Raw genomic sequence first — 17,252 nt, forward strand, 5'->3', positions numbered from 1 at the left:
CGGATTCGATGCGCCAGGTGTCTGTCAGTTATTCGCCGTCATTGCCATGTCATTTGCTTGCGTGTTGCATTTTTCCATGTCATCATCTGCATTTCATCTGCATGTTTTTCAAAACTTGCATTCGTTCAGGTTCTCTCCGTTGTCCGTTCTGAGCCAGACACACTCGTGCGCGCCCGCGGTACCTCCGAAACATTATTTTATAAGTGGCTTAAAAATGTTCTCGGAATGGGTTGCAACTTGTCGTGCGGTCTTATTTTAGTGTAGACAGACCGCCTGCCAAGTTTCGTCGCATTCGGAGTCCATTTGATAGCCCAACCGTTAAACCTACAACCGCAATATAGCCGGTCTATACGTCGGACATTTTTGGTATCCGGAAACTGCTGTCGGGCCTCTCTCCCTCTTCTCTCCTGCAGCCCATGGTCTCTCCATAGCCCACTAACCTCCTTCCTCTGACCGGAGCCGCACGATCGCGATCGTACGGTCCAAAAACGGCCTCAAACCCCCCAACCCTAGCCCCTCCTGCTATATATGGACACCCCTTGTCCATTTTGGGTAGCCTAGCCCCTCCACCTATCTCTAGCCTTCCCCCTCCTCAGAATCCGCGCCGCACCACCCCTGCCTCGCCACTTATCACCATCCCTTCGGCCAGTCGCCGCCAGCCACCACTAGCGCCACCTCCTCCGACCAACCCAGCGGCGCCACGTCGCCACCTGACCGCACCGCACCCAATCCCCTTGCGCCACGCGTCCCCGCAGCCCTCCTCCCACCTTCCGCGGCCCTGCAGGCCTAGCCGCAGCCCGCCCGGGACCGAGCCGCCGCCGTCCCGGCCCGCAGGCGCCCGCCCGCGCCCAAGTGTCCGCTCTCCTCGTCCCCGAGCCAGGAGGGCTCGACCGCGTTTGATCCGGCCTCGCCGGAATGGTCCAGCGCCGCCGTCCTCTGACGCCGTCGGCTGGCTCCATCGCCGCCGACCCCCAGGCTAGATCTGCTGCCCTTCCCTTCTTCTTCCTCTCTTTTCTCTCTCTCCCTCACCTGATCTCTCTCCCTCTCTCTCCCCTTCGCAGATCCGCCGTCGCCAGAGCTCGGCACCTCGCCGCCGGCCTCCTCCCGCCGGATCCGCCCGGGATCCGCTGGATCCGAGCCCTGGGCGCCCGTTCCCGGCCTCCCCGCGCCTGCCCTCGCCGGAGATGGCCCCCTCCCCGCCGGCGCCGCCATGACCTCGAGGAGGACGCGCCTCTGCGCCCTCTCGTCGACCCCGACGCCTCACGCCCGCGTGGGCCTCCTCCACCGCGGCGCCTCGTGGGCCCCGGCCCAGAACCCCGCCGGCCCAATCCACCACCGTCCTGGGCTGAGCCCAATGGTGAGAGCCCGCCTAAATCTTGCCCTGAGCACACCCTAGTAATCTAGCGCACGTCCTGTTTTTTTCAGTAAAATGACCAAGTCCCTGACATTTTCATGCCATGTTCATCACATCATATCTCCATGCATACTACTCCGTTTCGTACGTGTAATATGTCAAATTGTTCGTCTCAACTAGTAATTCATTTCATTCCATTGCATCATGTTCATTTGAGCTCATCTTGATGCCTGAATCATCGTTGCAAGAGTGCTTCATAATGTTAGTTCCTGTTTCTTAACAGAACTTGCTCTTTTGTCATTTTTGCCATGATTGATGTGTGCATCCTATGAGGTTGATGTCTACATGTGTTTTAAACTATGCCATGTCTTCTTTACAGAGGTGCTTACCATGTATTTTGTGATCAATGTGGTGACTAGCACAAGCATGCAAACAAGGCATCGTAATGTTGCTGATTTCAGTCCCTGTTCTGCTGTTATTTTGAGCCATGTAAACATGATGCTACAGAGAGATCCATGCATATTTAGAGATACTTCAGTAAGGATGTTTTGAACATATGGTTGTTCTCTATCCATTCATGCCTCTGTTTGCAATTATGGAGTAGTCTAGAATGTCATTTTCGTGCTCTACTTTTGCTCCAAAATGTTTCCTGGCAGATTGTTTACATGTTATTCAATTTTGCCGAGGTTGTTGTAGTTGATCCTTGCATGCTATGAACTTGTTCTTGCCTTGGTTTGTTTCATAAACATGTCTTATTGCTGATGCTATGCTTATCTTGTCATGCAATGACTTGTGGTGAGTGAATCGAGCTTGTTAAGTAGGGTACTTGCTGTTGCTGTTTTGCTAGGCTGAATCTGTTATTTCGCGATGTTACGTAAACCTGTTTCTACAAATCATTCTATGCATAATCTGGAGATGGTCACTAAGGGTGTTTTGTTCTACATGTCATGCTCTATCCATCCATGCCCCTGGTTGCATTTATGGCTTGCTGTAGATTGTTGTTTCCTTGCTCCAAAGTTGCTATATGATGTTACTGTCAGCCTGTTAACATTAAGTTCAGTTGTTGCCATGATTGTTGCTAGTGTTCCATGCACCCTATGAACTTTCTCTTGCCATGCTTAGCTTCATAAATATGTATTCTTACTGTTGGATGCCTTGCCATGCCACGTATTGCTCTGTGGTGAGCTGTACAAGCTCACCAACATGCCTTCATAACTCTGTTCCTGCCATATTTGAATCTGTAATATAACTTGCCATGTTTACATGGGTGCCATCATTTCTTCTGATCCTTTTTGGCTCATGGTCAGTAAGGGACTTTTGTTCTATGCATTTAGTAGATTCATGCCATGCCTTTGTTTGCCATGATAAGTTCCTGTAACATGTTGTTTGGTATCTCTAAACATAGCAACCTGATGTTATTTCTGCAAAAGTCTGAAACTGTTATTATATGCAATCTTGCCATGTGTGTTTGAGCATGTTCTAGTGATTTCTGGAGATAGCTCAGTGTTCATGTTTTGTTATGCTTTACCTGTACTTCATGCTCATGCCTTTTATTTTCATATTGTGGTACTGTAGCGTATTGTTTTGGTGCTTGCAATATGCCTAGTTGTTGTTTTGGACAGATTGTTGCTATAACTTGTTTCATGTGTGTGTGTTGAACCGTTGCTCCGTTTTGAGTGTGCTTTATATGAAACTTGCTTGATTTAGCATGTAGTTTCATATTATCATGTTGCATCCATATTTTGAGGTGTTTTGCTTGATGTTTGGGTGCATTTTGCATCAATGCCATGTTTAACTTGTTTTGCTCATACCTTCTAGGCCGTAGCTCCGAACTAAATGAACTTTATATGTAACTTGACTAGAATCTCGTGTAGATCATCTTGGTGCATCTTAACTTGCTGTTTAACAACTGAACATAAGGTTTGTTCATATCTGGACCAATTTCGAGATTTGCATATGAGGACTTACCGGAATTGTTATATGTTGTTCCCGGCCTCATTTAAACTTGCCTTGATGTTTTGCTCTTGTTTGCATCATCTCTTGCCATGAGTAGCTCCATATAGCTTTGTCATGCATCATGCTTGTTGTGCATCATGCCTTGTTCATGTGCGGTGTGTTTACTATGTTGTGTGCTTCTTCTCGATAGTTCCCATTTCGTTGCGTTCATGAGGATTCGTTCGTCTATGCTTGGTTCGGCTTCATCCGTTCTTCTTCATGGACTCGTTCTTCTTCCTTGTGAGATTTCAGGCAAGATGACCGCTACCCTGGATCTCACTACTATCATTGCTATGCTAGTTGCTTCGTTCTATCGCTATGTTGTGCTACTATCACCTGTTTATCAAGCCATCCCAAATTGCCATGAACCTCTAACCTTTGACACCTTTCCTATGCAAACCGTTGCTTGGCTATGTTACCGCTTTGCTCAGCCCTCTTATAGCGTTGCTAGTTGCAGGTGAAGTTGAAGATTGCTCCATGGTGGACAGGATTTTGGTTGGGATATCACAATATCTCTTATATTATTAATGCATATATGTACTTGGTAAAGGGTGGAAGACTCGGCCTTATGCCTGGTGTTTTGTTCCACTCTTGCCGCCCTAGTTTCCGTCATACCGGTGTTATGTTCCCGGATTTTGCGTTCCTTACGCGGTTGGGTGATTTATGGGACCCCCTTGATAGTTCGCTTTGAATAAAACTCCTCCAGCAAGGCCCAACAATGGTTTTACCATTTGCCTCACCACCACCTACTTTTCCCTTGGGAGTCGCCCTCTCGAGGGTCATCTCTATTTTAGCCCCACCGGGCCAATGCTTGTCTAAGTGTTGGTCCAAACTGAGCGATATCCGGCGCCCCCTGGGTAACCAAGGTCTATGCCAACCCGACGTCTGGCTCATCCGGTGTGCCCTGAGAGCGAGATATGTGCAGCTCCTATCGGGATTTGTCGGCACAGTGGGAGGCTTTGCTGGTCTTGTTTTACCATTGTCGAAATGTCTTGTAAACCGGGATTGCGAGTCTGATCGGGTCTTCCTGGGAGAAGGTATATCCTTCGTTGATCGCGAGAGCTTATCATGGGCTAAGTTGGGACACCCCTGCAGGGTATAATCTTTCAAAAGCCGTGCCTGCGGTTATAGGCAGATGGGAATTTGTTAATGTCCGGTTGTAGATAACTTGACACCTGATTTGAATTAAAACGCATCAACCGTGTGTGTAGCCGTGATGGTCTCTTCTCGGCGGAGTCCGGGAAGCGAACACGGTTTGGGGTTATGTTTGACGTAAGTAGGAGTTCAGGATCACTTCTTGATCATTGCTAGCTTCACGACCATTCTGCTTGCTCTCTTCTCGCTCTTATTTGCGTATGTTAGCCACCATATATGCTTAGTCGCTGCTGCAGCCTCACCACTTTACTCCTTCCTCTCCCTTTAAGCTTTGCTAGTCTTGATGCCCATGGTAATGGTATTGCTGAGTCCTCGTGGCTCACAGATTACTACAACAATAGTTGTAGGTACAGGTTATGCGATGATCATGACGCGAGAGTGATGTTTGCTTGTCTTGGAGTTCTTCTTCTGCTTCTTCTTCGATCAGGGGATAGGTTCCAGGTCGGCAGCCTGGGCTAGCAGGGTGGATGTCGTTTGAGTTTCTGTTTGTGTTTCATCCGTAGTCGGATGATCCTCTTTTGTATTGTGATGTTGTATTCGTGTGGCATTGTATGCCTTATGTATGTATCCCCATCTATTATGTAATGTTGATGTAATGATATCCACCTTGCAAAAGCGTTTCAATATGCGGGTCTATCCTTGGTGGGACCTTCGAGTCCTTTTGGATAGGGTCGCATATTGGGCGTGACAAGTTGGTATCAGATCCTCGACTGACCTTAGGAGCCCCCCTTGATTGATCGTGTAGTTTGGTCGTTGTTGAGTCTAGAACAAAACTGTTTTCGGAGTCTAGTTATATCGGAGAGTAGGAATTCTTTTTACTCCTCAGCCTCTTCGTCACTCTGGTGAGGAATCTTGACGTAGGTGTTTTGAATTACTCCTCTTCCCCTTCAAATTTTTCTTTAGGATCACGCAGTTGGTTTTCCGATCGTTGGTTCTCAGCTCTTTGCATCCGGTGCTTTTCTCGAGCCTCTTCATCTTTGAGTCCAATCCTCAGTTGTTTTCTTTCCCACCCACCCACCTTTCTTCTTCTCAGAACCGGAGTCCGTAAACGAGTATGCATCCTACTCGTGTGAAGCCTTTGCTTTCTTTCAACATGTGTCTTCTCTTCAAGTTATTCATCGATTTCCCCTTTCAAGTTGCTTTTGTTTTCCCGCCCTCCCACCCTTTTCTTCCCGGAGTCTGAGTTTCTCTCGACCATCTATCTCATTCGTGCGGAGCCTCTTCAATCTTTCGTAAATTATTTCAACCGGTGAATTCTCGTCTCGGTGGACATTCTTCATCTCTTTTCCGGTGGTTTCAATTCCATTTTCGGTAGTGATTATATTCTTTCCATCTGCTCAAGTGTTTTCTCTGCTCGTTTGCCTCTCGCCGTTCAATCATTCCGGAGTTCGCAAGACATCTCAGGAGATTCGTCTGTGTTCCAATTAATTCGAGGTTGTCACCTCATTCAAATATTACAATTGTTCCGGTGCATCCTCTATCTTTTCAACAATCCTTTCCGACGGTGTTATCTCTTCAGTGGGCCCTAACGCACAGGTCTTTTCCCAGGATCTTACCTGACTCTTCTAATTATTCCGGAGCCATTTCTAATTCTTTTCGAGTTTGACATAAGAATGCATTTCATCGGTCAGATGCCATCTCCAAGTTCGCTTTCAAATTCTTTTCAACTTTGATTCAACCCTTCCTCTTTTTCATTCTCCCGGAGTATCTCAGTAATTTTGGTGGTGTTTCCCATCGTCATTTGAAGATCGAAGAAGAGTTTTCATATCATCATCTCGAATTATTCCATTTGTCAGATATTCTTTTCTCACCTATCCGAAGTATTTCAGGACTTGATTTCTGTTTCTTTTCACCAGAGGCCATCATTCCAGTAGAATTCTTCGTCCTCTCATTTCAGCTACTGTTATCCAATTATCCCGGTGCTTCGTTCAAGTGTTCTTTAATCAGTTCATGATCTCTTTATTCTTTTGCATCTAAACCCCCTCTAGCATAGTTGGTCTTCTAATTCTTCCCGGTGATTCAGTTTTTTCATCAGTCATTTTTCTAATTCTTTCGGTGGTTCCTTCAGATTCCTTTTTCGTTCTTATCATTTTAATCCATTGGTTCTTTCAATCCTACCGGTGGTTCATGAAGACCGTCTCAAGTTTGCAATATGTCCCTTCTAAATCCTTTTTCAAGAAGAATAAGTAGTATGAAAAATCCATTGCTTGTCATCAATTTAATTTGATGAAGGATAAGCATACAATAAATCTTATTCTTATTTCATCCAAATGAGTAATCCCTTCCTTTGGAGTTTGTTCTTGAGGAATAAAATCTAGTTCCAAGTGTTTTCATCTTTTCTTTTCCGGAGTTCAAATTTCCTCGGTCATTTCGTCAGAACCTCCATCTAAATCACCACAAGGTTTTAATCTATTTCTTTTCAAGCTTCAATTCGATGTCATCATCCTTTTATTACCGGAGTTCTTCATGGTGGTTCTTCATGATTTAATTCATTCTTCAAGAGTCCATCTCGTATCATTCCATCCTCTCAAGTTCATGTTCTATTCATTCCATGTTCAGTCAGAGTTCTGCCTAAATCCTTTCAGTCTTATTCGTTTCTTATCTCGTTCTAACCGGAGTGATTTCATAGTCTATCTTATTTCGTGAGCTTTCGATTCTCGTCATTCTCGTCGTTCCTCTCTTCTCCTCGAATAGTCTCGATTCTTTGTTCTTCTCTCTTCAGTTTTTGTTTCACCTCATCCCTTTTTCCCTTCCGTCTCGGTCCTAAGATCTCGGGACGAGATATCTTGTTAGTGGAGGAGTGTTGTAACACCCCGGATTCGATGCGCCAGGTGTCTGTCAGTTATTCGCCGTCGTTGCCATGTCATTTGCTTGCGTGTTGCATTTTGCCATGTTATCATCTGCATTTCATCTGCATGTTTTTCAAAACTTGCATTCGTTCAGGTTCCCCCGGTTCTCTCCGTTGTCCGTTCTGAGCGAGACACACTCGCGCGTGCCCGCGGCACCTCCGAAATATTATTTTATAAGTGGCTTAAAATGTTCTCGGAATGGGTTGCAACTTGTCGTGCGGTCTTATTTTAGTGTAGACAGACCGCCTGCCAAGTTTTGTCGCATTCGGAGTCCATTTGATAGCCCAACCGTTAAACCTACAACCGCAATATAGCCGGTCTATACGTCGAACATTTTCGGTATCCGGAAACTGCTGTCGGGCCTCTCTCCCTCTTCTCTCCTGCAGCCCATGGTCTCTCCACAGCCCACTAACCTCCCCCCTCTGACCGGAGCCGCACGATCGCGATCGTACGGTCCAAAAACGGCCTCAAACCCCCCAACCCTAGCCCCTCCTGCTATATATGGACACCCCTTGTCCATTTTGGGTAGCCTAGCCCCTCCACCTATCTCTAGCCTTCCCCCTCCTCAGAATCCGCACCGCACCACCCCTGCCTCGCCACTTGTCACCATCCCTTCGGCCAGCCGCCGCCAGCCACCACTAGCGCCACCTCCTCCGACCGACCCAGCGGCGCCAGGTCGCCACCTGACCGCGCCGCACCCAATCCCCTTGCGCCACGCGTCCCCTCAGCCCTCCTCCCACCTTCCGAGGCCCTGCAGGCCCAGGCGTAGCCCGCCCGGGCCCGGGCCGCCGCCGTCGTGGCCCGCAGGCACCCTCTCGCGCCCAAGTGTCCGCTCTCCTCGTCCCCGAGCCAGGAGGGCTCTGCCGCGTTCGATCCGGCCTCGCCGGAATGGTCCAGCGCCGCCGTCCTCTGACGCCGTCGGCTGGCTCCGTCACCGCCGACCCCCAGGCCAGATCCGCCGCCCTTCCCTTCTTCTTCCTCTCTTTTCTCTCTCTCCCTCACCTGATCTCTCTCCCTCTCTCTCCCCTTCGCAGATCCGCTGCCGCCAGAGCTCGGCACCTCGCCGCCGGCCTCCTCCCGCCGGATCCGCCCGGGATCCGCTGGATCCGAGCCCTGGGCGCCCATTCCTGGCCTCCCCGCGCCTGCCCTCGCCGGAGATGGCCCCCTCCCCGCCGGTGCCGCCATGACCTCGAGGAGGACGCGCCTCTGCGCCCTCTCGTCGACCCCGACGCCTCACGCCCGCGTGGGCCTCCTCCACCGCGGCGCCTCGTGGGCCCCGGCCCAGAACCCCGCCGGCCCGATCCACCACTGTCCTGGGCTGAGCCCAATGGTGAGAGCCCGCCTAAATCCTGCCCTGAGCACACCCTAATAATCTAGCGCCCGTCCTGTTTTTTTTTCAATAAAATGACCAAGTCCCTGACATTTTCATGCCATGTACATCGCATCATATCTCCATGCATACTGCACCATTTTGTGCGTGTAATATGTCAAATTGTTCGTCTCAACTAGTAATTCATTTCATTCCATTGCATCATGTTCATTTGAGCTCATCTTGATGCCTGAATCATCGTTGCAAGAGTGCTTTATAATGTTAGTTCCTGTTTCTTAACAGAACTTGCTCTTTTGTCATTTTTGCCATGATTGATGTGTGCATCCTATGAGGTTGATGTCTACATGTGTTTTGAACTATGCCATGTCTTCTTTACAGAGGTGCTTACCATGTATTTTGTGATCAACGTGATGACTAGCACAAGCATGCAAACTAGGCATCGTAACGTTGCTGATTTCAGTCCCTGTTCTGCTGTTATTTTGATGCCATGTAAACATGATGCTACAGAGAGATCCATGCATATTTAGAGATACTTCAGTAAGGATGTTTTGAACATATGGTTGTTCTCTATCCATTCATGCCCCTGTTTACAATTATGGAGTAGTCTAGAATGTCATTTTCGTGCTCTACTTTTGCTACAAAATGTTTCCTGGCAGATTGTTTATATGTTATTCAATTTTGCCGAGGTTGTTGTAGTTGATCATTGCATGCTATGAACTTGTTCTTGCCTTGGTTTGTTTCATAAACATGTCTTCTTGCTGATGCTATGCTTATCTTATCATGCAATGACTTGTGGTGAGTGAATCGAGCTTGTTAAGTAGGGTACTTGCTGTTGCTGTCTTGCTAGGCTGAATCTGTTATTTCGCGATGCTATGTAAACCTGCTTCTACAAATCATTCTATGCATAATCTGGAGCTGGTCACTAAGGGTGTTTTGCTCTACATGTCATGCTCTATCCATCCATGCCCCTGGTTGCATTTATGGCTTGCTGTAGATTGTTGTTTCCTTGCTTCAAAGTTGCTATATGATGTTGCTGTCAGCCTGTTAACATTAAGTTCAGTTGTTGCCATGATTGTTGCTAGTGTTCCATGCACCCTATGAACTTCCTCTTGCCATGCTTAGCTTCATAAATATGTCTTCTTACTGTTGGTTGCCTTGCCATTCCATGTATTGCTCTGTGGTGAGCTATACAAGCTCACCAACATGCCTTCATAATTCTGTTCCTGTCATGTTTGAATCTGTAATATAACTTACCATGTTTACATGGGTGCCATCATTTCTTCTGATCCTTTTTGGCTCATAGTCAGTAAGGGACTTTTGTTCTATGCATTTAGTAGATTCATGCCATGCCTTGGTTTGCGATGATAAGTTCCTGTAACATGTTGTTTGATATCTCTAAACATTGCAACCTGATATTATTTCTGCAAAAGTCTGAAACTGTTATTATATGCAATCTTGACATGTGTGTTTGAGCATGTTCTAGTGATTTCTGGAGATAGCTCGGTGTTCATGTTTTGTTATGCTTTACCTGTACTTCATGCCCATGCCTTTTATTTTCATATTGTGGTACTGTAGCGTATTGTTTTGATGCTTGCAATATGCCTAGTTGCTGTTTTGGACAGATTGTTGCTATAACTTGTTTCATGTGTGTGTGTGTTGAACCGTTGCTCCGTTTTGAGTGTGCTCTATATGAAACTTGCTTGATTTAGCATGTCGTTTCATATTATCATGTTGCATCCATGTTTTGAGGTGTTTTGCTTGATGTTTGGGTGCATTTTGCATCAATGCCATGTTTAACTTGTTTTGCTCATACCTTCTAGGCCGTAGCTCCGAACTAAACGAACTTTATATGTAACTTGACTAGAATCTCGTGTAGATCATCTTGGTGCATCTTAACTTGCTGTTTAACAACTGAACATAAGGTTTATTCATATCTGGACCAACAAGGACTTACCGGAATTGTTATATGTTGTTCCCGGCCTCATTTAAACTTGCCTTGATGTGTTGCTCTTGTTTGCATCATCTCTTGCCATGAGTAGCTCCATATAGCTTTGTCATGCATCATGCTTGTTGTGCATCATGCCTTGTTCATGTGCCGTGTGTTTACTATGTTGTGTGCTTCTTCTCGATAGTTCCCATTTCGTTGCGTTCGTGAGGATTCGTTCATCTACGCTTGGTTCGGCTTCATCCATTCGTCTTCTTCATGGACTCGTTCTTCTTCCTTGCGGGGTTTTAGGCTAGATGACCGCTACCCTGGATCTCACTACTATCATTGCTATGCTAGTTGCTTCGTTCTATCGCTATGCTGCGCTACCTATCACCTGTTTATCAAGCCATCCCAAATTGCCATGAACCTCTAACCTTTGACACCTTTCCTATGCAAACCGTTGCTTGGCTATGTTACCGCTTTGCTCAGCCCTCTTATAGTGTTGCTAGTTGCAGGTGAAGTTGAAGATTGCTCCATGCTGGACAGGATTTTGGTTGGGATATCACAATATCTCTTATATTATTAATGCATCTATATACTTGGTAAAGGGTGGAAGACTCGGCCTTATGTCTGGTGTTTTGTTCCACTCTTGCCGCCCTAGTTTCCGTCATACTGGTGTTATGTTCCCGGATTTTGCGTTCCTTACGCGGTTGGGTGATTTATGGGACCCCCTTGACAGTTCGCTTTGAATAAAACTCCTCCAGCAAGGCCCAACATTGGTTTTACCATTTGCCTCACCACCACCTACTTTTCCCTTGGGAGTCGCCCTCTCGAGGGTCATCTTTATTTTAGCCCCCCGGGCCAATGCTTGTCTAAGTGTTGGTCCCAACCGAGCGATGTCCGGCGCCCCCTGGGCAACTAGGGTCTATGCCAACCCGACGTCTGGCTCATCCGGTGTGCCCTGAGAACGAGATATGTGCAGCTCCTATCGGGATTTGTTGGCACAGTGGGAGGCTTTGCTGGTCTTTTTTACCATTGTCGAAATGTCTTGTAAACCCGGACTCCGAGTCTGATCGGGTCTTCCTGGGAGAAGGTATATCCTTCGTTGATCGCGAGAGCTTATCATGGGCTAAGTTGGGACACCCCTGCAGGGTATAATCTTTCGAAAGCTGTGCCTGCGGTTATAGGCAGATGGGAATTTGTTAATGTCCGGTTGTAGATAACTTGACACCTGATTTGAATTTAAACGCATCAACCGTGTGTGTAGCCGTGATGGTCTCTTCTCGGCGGAGTCCGGGAAGCCAACACGGTTTTGGGTTATGTTTGACGTAAGTAGGAGTTCAGGATCACTTCTTGATCATTGCTAGCTTCACGACCGTTCTGCTTGCTCTCTTCTCGCTCTTATTTGCGTGTGTTAGCCACCATATATGCTTAGTCGCTGCTGCAGCCTCACCACTTTACTCCTTCCTCTCCCTTTAAGCTTTGCTAGTCTTGATACCCCTGGTAATGGGATTGCTGAGTCCTCGTGGCTCACAGATTACTACAACAACAGTTGTAGGTATAGATTATGTGATGATCATGACGCGAGAGCGATGTTTGCTTGTCTTTGAGTTCTTCTTCTGCTTCTTCTTCGATCAGGGGATAGGTTCCAGGTCGGCAGCCTGGGCTAGCAGGGTGGATGTCGTTTGAGTTTCTGTTTGTGTTTCATCCGTAGTCGGATGATGCTCTTTTGTATTATGATGTTGTATTCGTGTGGCATTGTATGCCTTATGTATGTATCCCCATCTATTATGTAATGTTGATGTAATGATATCCACCTTGCAAAAGTGTTTCAATATGCGGGTCTATCCTTGGTGGGACCTTCGAGTCCTTTTGGATAGGGTCGCATATTGGGCGTGACAATGGCGCAGGGCAGGGGAGGTGCGCGAGGTCGAGGGGAACCGATTCCCGGCGATGGGAGGTGGAACCGACGAGGCCAGGTCTTGCCGGCGGCTGGAGATCCATGGCGAGGCCCATGGTCCAAAACAGAGTGAGAGAGACAGAGGTGAGGCAGAGAGAGAAAAGGAGGAAGAAAGGAAAGGAGCGGGACGAGGCCGGCGGCATGACCTGCTGCTGCTATTGTCGCCGGCGGCGTGGGCGCGCAAGGTGGCGGGGAGGTGCTGGTGCTCACGATCCACTCAGGATCGAGCAGAGGACAGAAGAGGAGGCACGATCTCGGGCTTCCTTGACCATGCGGGCGGGCGACGAGGAAAGGCGGCTGCGGTTGTGGGTGGAGTGGATCGGTGGGATGGATGGGACAGAGAAGGTCAGGCGCTTCTCTGGTTGGTGGGTGGCTAAAGACGAGGTGGATTTTTGGATCGGGGAAGAACCCGAGATGGGAGGAGACAAGAGGAGTGGCGGCGGCGGCTAGGAGGATCCGTAGAAATTAGGGATTGGTCTGCTATATATAGCACTGGGTCTTTGGTTAGGGGCTATGTCGTCCCTTCGATCATAATCGGGTGGTCGAAAAAATAGGCTAGAGAGTCCAAATGAGAAAACAGAGATGTTTTATAGATGTTTGTGGATGATCTGGATTCATCGGTCACGACAACACGGTTCGGGTTCGGAGCAGTTTTTGAATGCGCGCAAAAGGGGGTCGGTGGTTGTGCAAAGGGAGATAAGACCAATGTGTGCAAGTGTGTGGTTGGTCTTGGGATGGACAACGATAACAACAGAGATACGTGGCAACTACGAACGGACTAAGATTTTTAAGAAAACAATGTGGATGCAATGCAGATGATGCCATGAGATGAGATGCATGACATGAACAAAATGCAAAACGAAGACAAAAATCCAACCACGGAGAAAATATATATCACATAGCCGGAAATGGCAAGAGTTGGAGTTACAAATATGGAAAGTTACATCCGGGGCGTTACATTATCTTAACAATACCTTGTTTCAACATGTATAAAGAATGACAAAACAGAAAAGTACCATTCCTAAAACAGTGCAACTGATTCATATTTACAGAGACATTATCTTAACAATACCTTGGTTAAACATGTAGAAAGAACTACAAAGCAGGATAGTACCATTTGTAAAACACTATAACTGATATATTATAACAGAGACATTATCTCAAAAATACATTTCTTAAACATGTACTCCCGTCGATCCCTAACAGAAATGGTACTCCCGCCGATACCTGACAAGCGTTGCAGTTTTGAAGTAAGATTTAGTAGTTAATTGTAAGAGTGGCATTGCTTAATTTTACCTATGGCATTAGATTAACAAAAAGCATAAACAGTTCCAGGGGAGAGTGGGTGCAACAGCACCATGTGCTTCCATCTGCTTATAAAGGGGGGTGATGCAGAGTTTGTTGTAACAAAGCAACAGGCATCATGTATGGGTTGGTCCCATTTTTGTTCACTTAATGGGAAAAGACAGCAATACAATAGCTTTAATTCAACATTTATTTAAATCAGTACCACTACAAGTAGCACAACATCTCAAAGCCCACTGCACAATCATGTGGATGAAGGCTAGTACTGACCTTTTATGAGGCAGACAAGATCAAATATGAATCTGCCAACACGAATAGGAAATCCAATCTCCTTTTGTATAGTTCAACTAAATCAAGCAAACTTGTCGGTGTGACATTTAAGTTGAACTACACAAAACACTCTTAAAACAGATGTGTTTTGCATAGTGAAGCAAAAGGTTGCAATAGCAACGAGTTGAATATATATCCCTGTTTTCAAAGGTAAAAGAAGAAACAACTACTAGCAAATAAAGGAGGATGAATCATATGGCCACAAAAATAAGCATCTACCTTATCTTGATGGAAAACAAAGCAGGACAATAGCATTTGTAAAACGGTTGCATTGATTCATATTAACAAAGATATTCTCTTAAAATAACATTCATTAAAAATGTAACTTACTTTTAGCAGTGGCATTGCTTCAATTTTCCAGCGGCATTCTTAGATTAACAACAACAAAATATTTGTATGGGACATTGGACATGCCAGCACCATGTACGTCCACACATATAAATGGGTGATGCAGAGTATGTTGCCAAGCAACATATCTACGTTGGTCCCATATTTGTTCTCTTTGAACCTTTTTCCTATGTGAGGGCAGCAAATCTAGTCCTGCACAAACTACCCGACTGATGCGGAGCATCCCTCGCTCATTGAGGAGTCCTGGATTAGGGGGTATCCGGACAGCTGGACTATATACTTTGGCCGGACTGATGGACCATGAAGATACAAGACTCAAGACTTCGTCCCGTGTCTGGATGGGGATCGTAGGATGCTCCGCATCATCCCCCCTCCCTTGGGAAAGATCCGACCTCGGATCGAAAACCTCATCACCATGGAAACGGTTGTCGTGGATGGACTTGTAGTTGGATGGAGTGGAAGTCATGGCGCAATCCAAGTACTTCAAGATGTCATCGGGATGGTATACATGCAAAACGAGCAAACACAAGCGACACTCAGAAATACAATGGTTAGCGCACACAAGGTGTCCATCAAGTAAGCATGAGGATGTCCCATGGAATTTTTCATGAAAAGGCACGATATGCTTATCCAAATGATGTAAAATGACATGTAAAGCATTCATGGGCTCATGGTGCACAAAGCTATAAATTCTACCATTGTGCAAAATGATGTCATAAAGGGACGGTGTATCAAAAGCAGGAACATGGTAATTGGTGCTTAATGTGAGTATGTGATCATGCAATTGATATGGGTAATGTGATCATTATGGATGAATATGCCATCGAGGTATATCACAACAAATTTGCTAAGGAAATGCACAAGCTCATATATCATGGGTGACATGGAAATAGATGCAACAAGGCAAGCATAATGTGAGTCAATCCATGCATAGGGTGCAAACTTGCGGTGAGTATGATATGTCCATCGAGCATGACATGTGGGAGCACAATCAACAAATATGGAGGTGTGAGTGCAATGTGCCAAAGGAGTGTTGATGTACCAATCCTCGATGTCGTGGCAAGAGTGGAAGTCCGAAGGTGCATCCAATAAGTCTGAGCGCTCCTCAACTTGAAGGTCCAAATTGTCTATCTCCAATGTTGCTCCTCCATCCAATAGATGTAACATGTAGACAAGAAGAAGGAAACAACAATGAAAGAATGACCCATCCAATATGCATATTTGAGGATGGCTCAAAGGGAATGAGTTCACCTTTATGAGGATGTCCAAAATGTTGGTGTCGCACATCGTGTATGCCTTCACATGACCAAGTTTTCTCATGATGTTACCGCCTTGTGAATCCTTCAAAATGAAAGAACATGACAAACACTTAGGAGTGCAAAATCTATCATTCGTGCGGTAAGATACCCAACAAGTGTATGCATCATGCTCATCATAAGAAAGGACAAGGGAGCATTTCATAGTATGGAGGCACATGATGCAAGAACAACCAAATACAAGAGGCTCAAGTAAACAAGCATGCTTCACAAGTAATATGTCCAAGTCTCCATGATCAATAAGCATAAATGCAACTATTGGAGGCAAGTGACAATGAGCAAGATATATCATGTGAGAGGCATGAACATATATGTCATCAACCCAAGAAAGCGAGTAAGAGTGGAACATGGGTGACGCTACAAAGCAAGCATCATAGTGATCAAGTTAAGCAAGCTGGTAGTGTGAAGATGCAACGTACTAGAAGGAATCATGGCAATCATGTCATGTGTGCAAATAGTGGGCATATATAATGCACATGACATATCACAAGCATGAAAACAAAATATGAGCAAAGTAGGTTCATGGTGTTGGCAAGAAGTCCTATGTAAATAGCAATGGGACCTCATGACTCTCCCAACACAACAATCATCAATAGCATGGGGCACAAAGAAATCATGGCAATATCTACTAGGATCTCCACCAAGCATGCAAATACACATAGAAGTAGCATAATGGTGAATCATGGGTAGATGCAAGTAAGGGTCACAATTGCATGGAAAAATCATGTAAAGAGGCATAACATGCAAAGTGAACACGATAGTATGGGCATAAGGTGAAAGCCAAGTAGAAGAGATGTGTGTAGTCCTTGCGCGAAGGGAACGGTGGTAAGGATAGTCCACGGGATCCCAAGTCATCGTTGCTCTCAAGAGCTCGTTTCATCAACTCTTGGGATTGAGAGGTTGACCAGTATACATGAGTACCTACACAAAACAAAGACAAAGGCAAAATTTTGTGTGCGTGGTATATGTACACACCATCCATCATGATGCGCACGTGCTTATGTTGGTTAGCACAAAATATCCAATGCTCAAATAAATGAGATGCGTGATATAGAAACATGTCATCCATCGTGAGACATTTGTTATTATGTATGGCATAATGGGGACTCAAAGGATGTAATGCATCATGAGATATATGTAGAGCATTGTTATTCATGGAATGCATATGGTGCACACAATCGTGGGAATCATGCAAAGTATGAAATGCATCAAGATCTCCTAGTATGTATGAGGAAACTATGTGGGTCTCCTCATGAGAATTAGTGGAAACATCACATGGAGAATATTGACAACATCCCAAACAATGCATATTTGGTTCTATGTGATCATGGCATGGCATAGTAGATGAATTGCACAAATCATGTAAAGGAAGCATGGCAATAT

This window comes from Triticum dicoccoides, chromosome 7B, assembly GCF_002162155.2.
Source record: "Triticum dicoccoides isolate Atlit2015 ecotype Zavitan chromosome 7B, WEW_v2.0, whole genome shotgun sequence".
NCBI lineage: Eukaryota > Viridiplantae > Streptophyta > Magnoliopsida > Poales > Poaceae > Triticum > Triticum dicoccoides.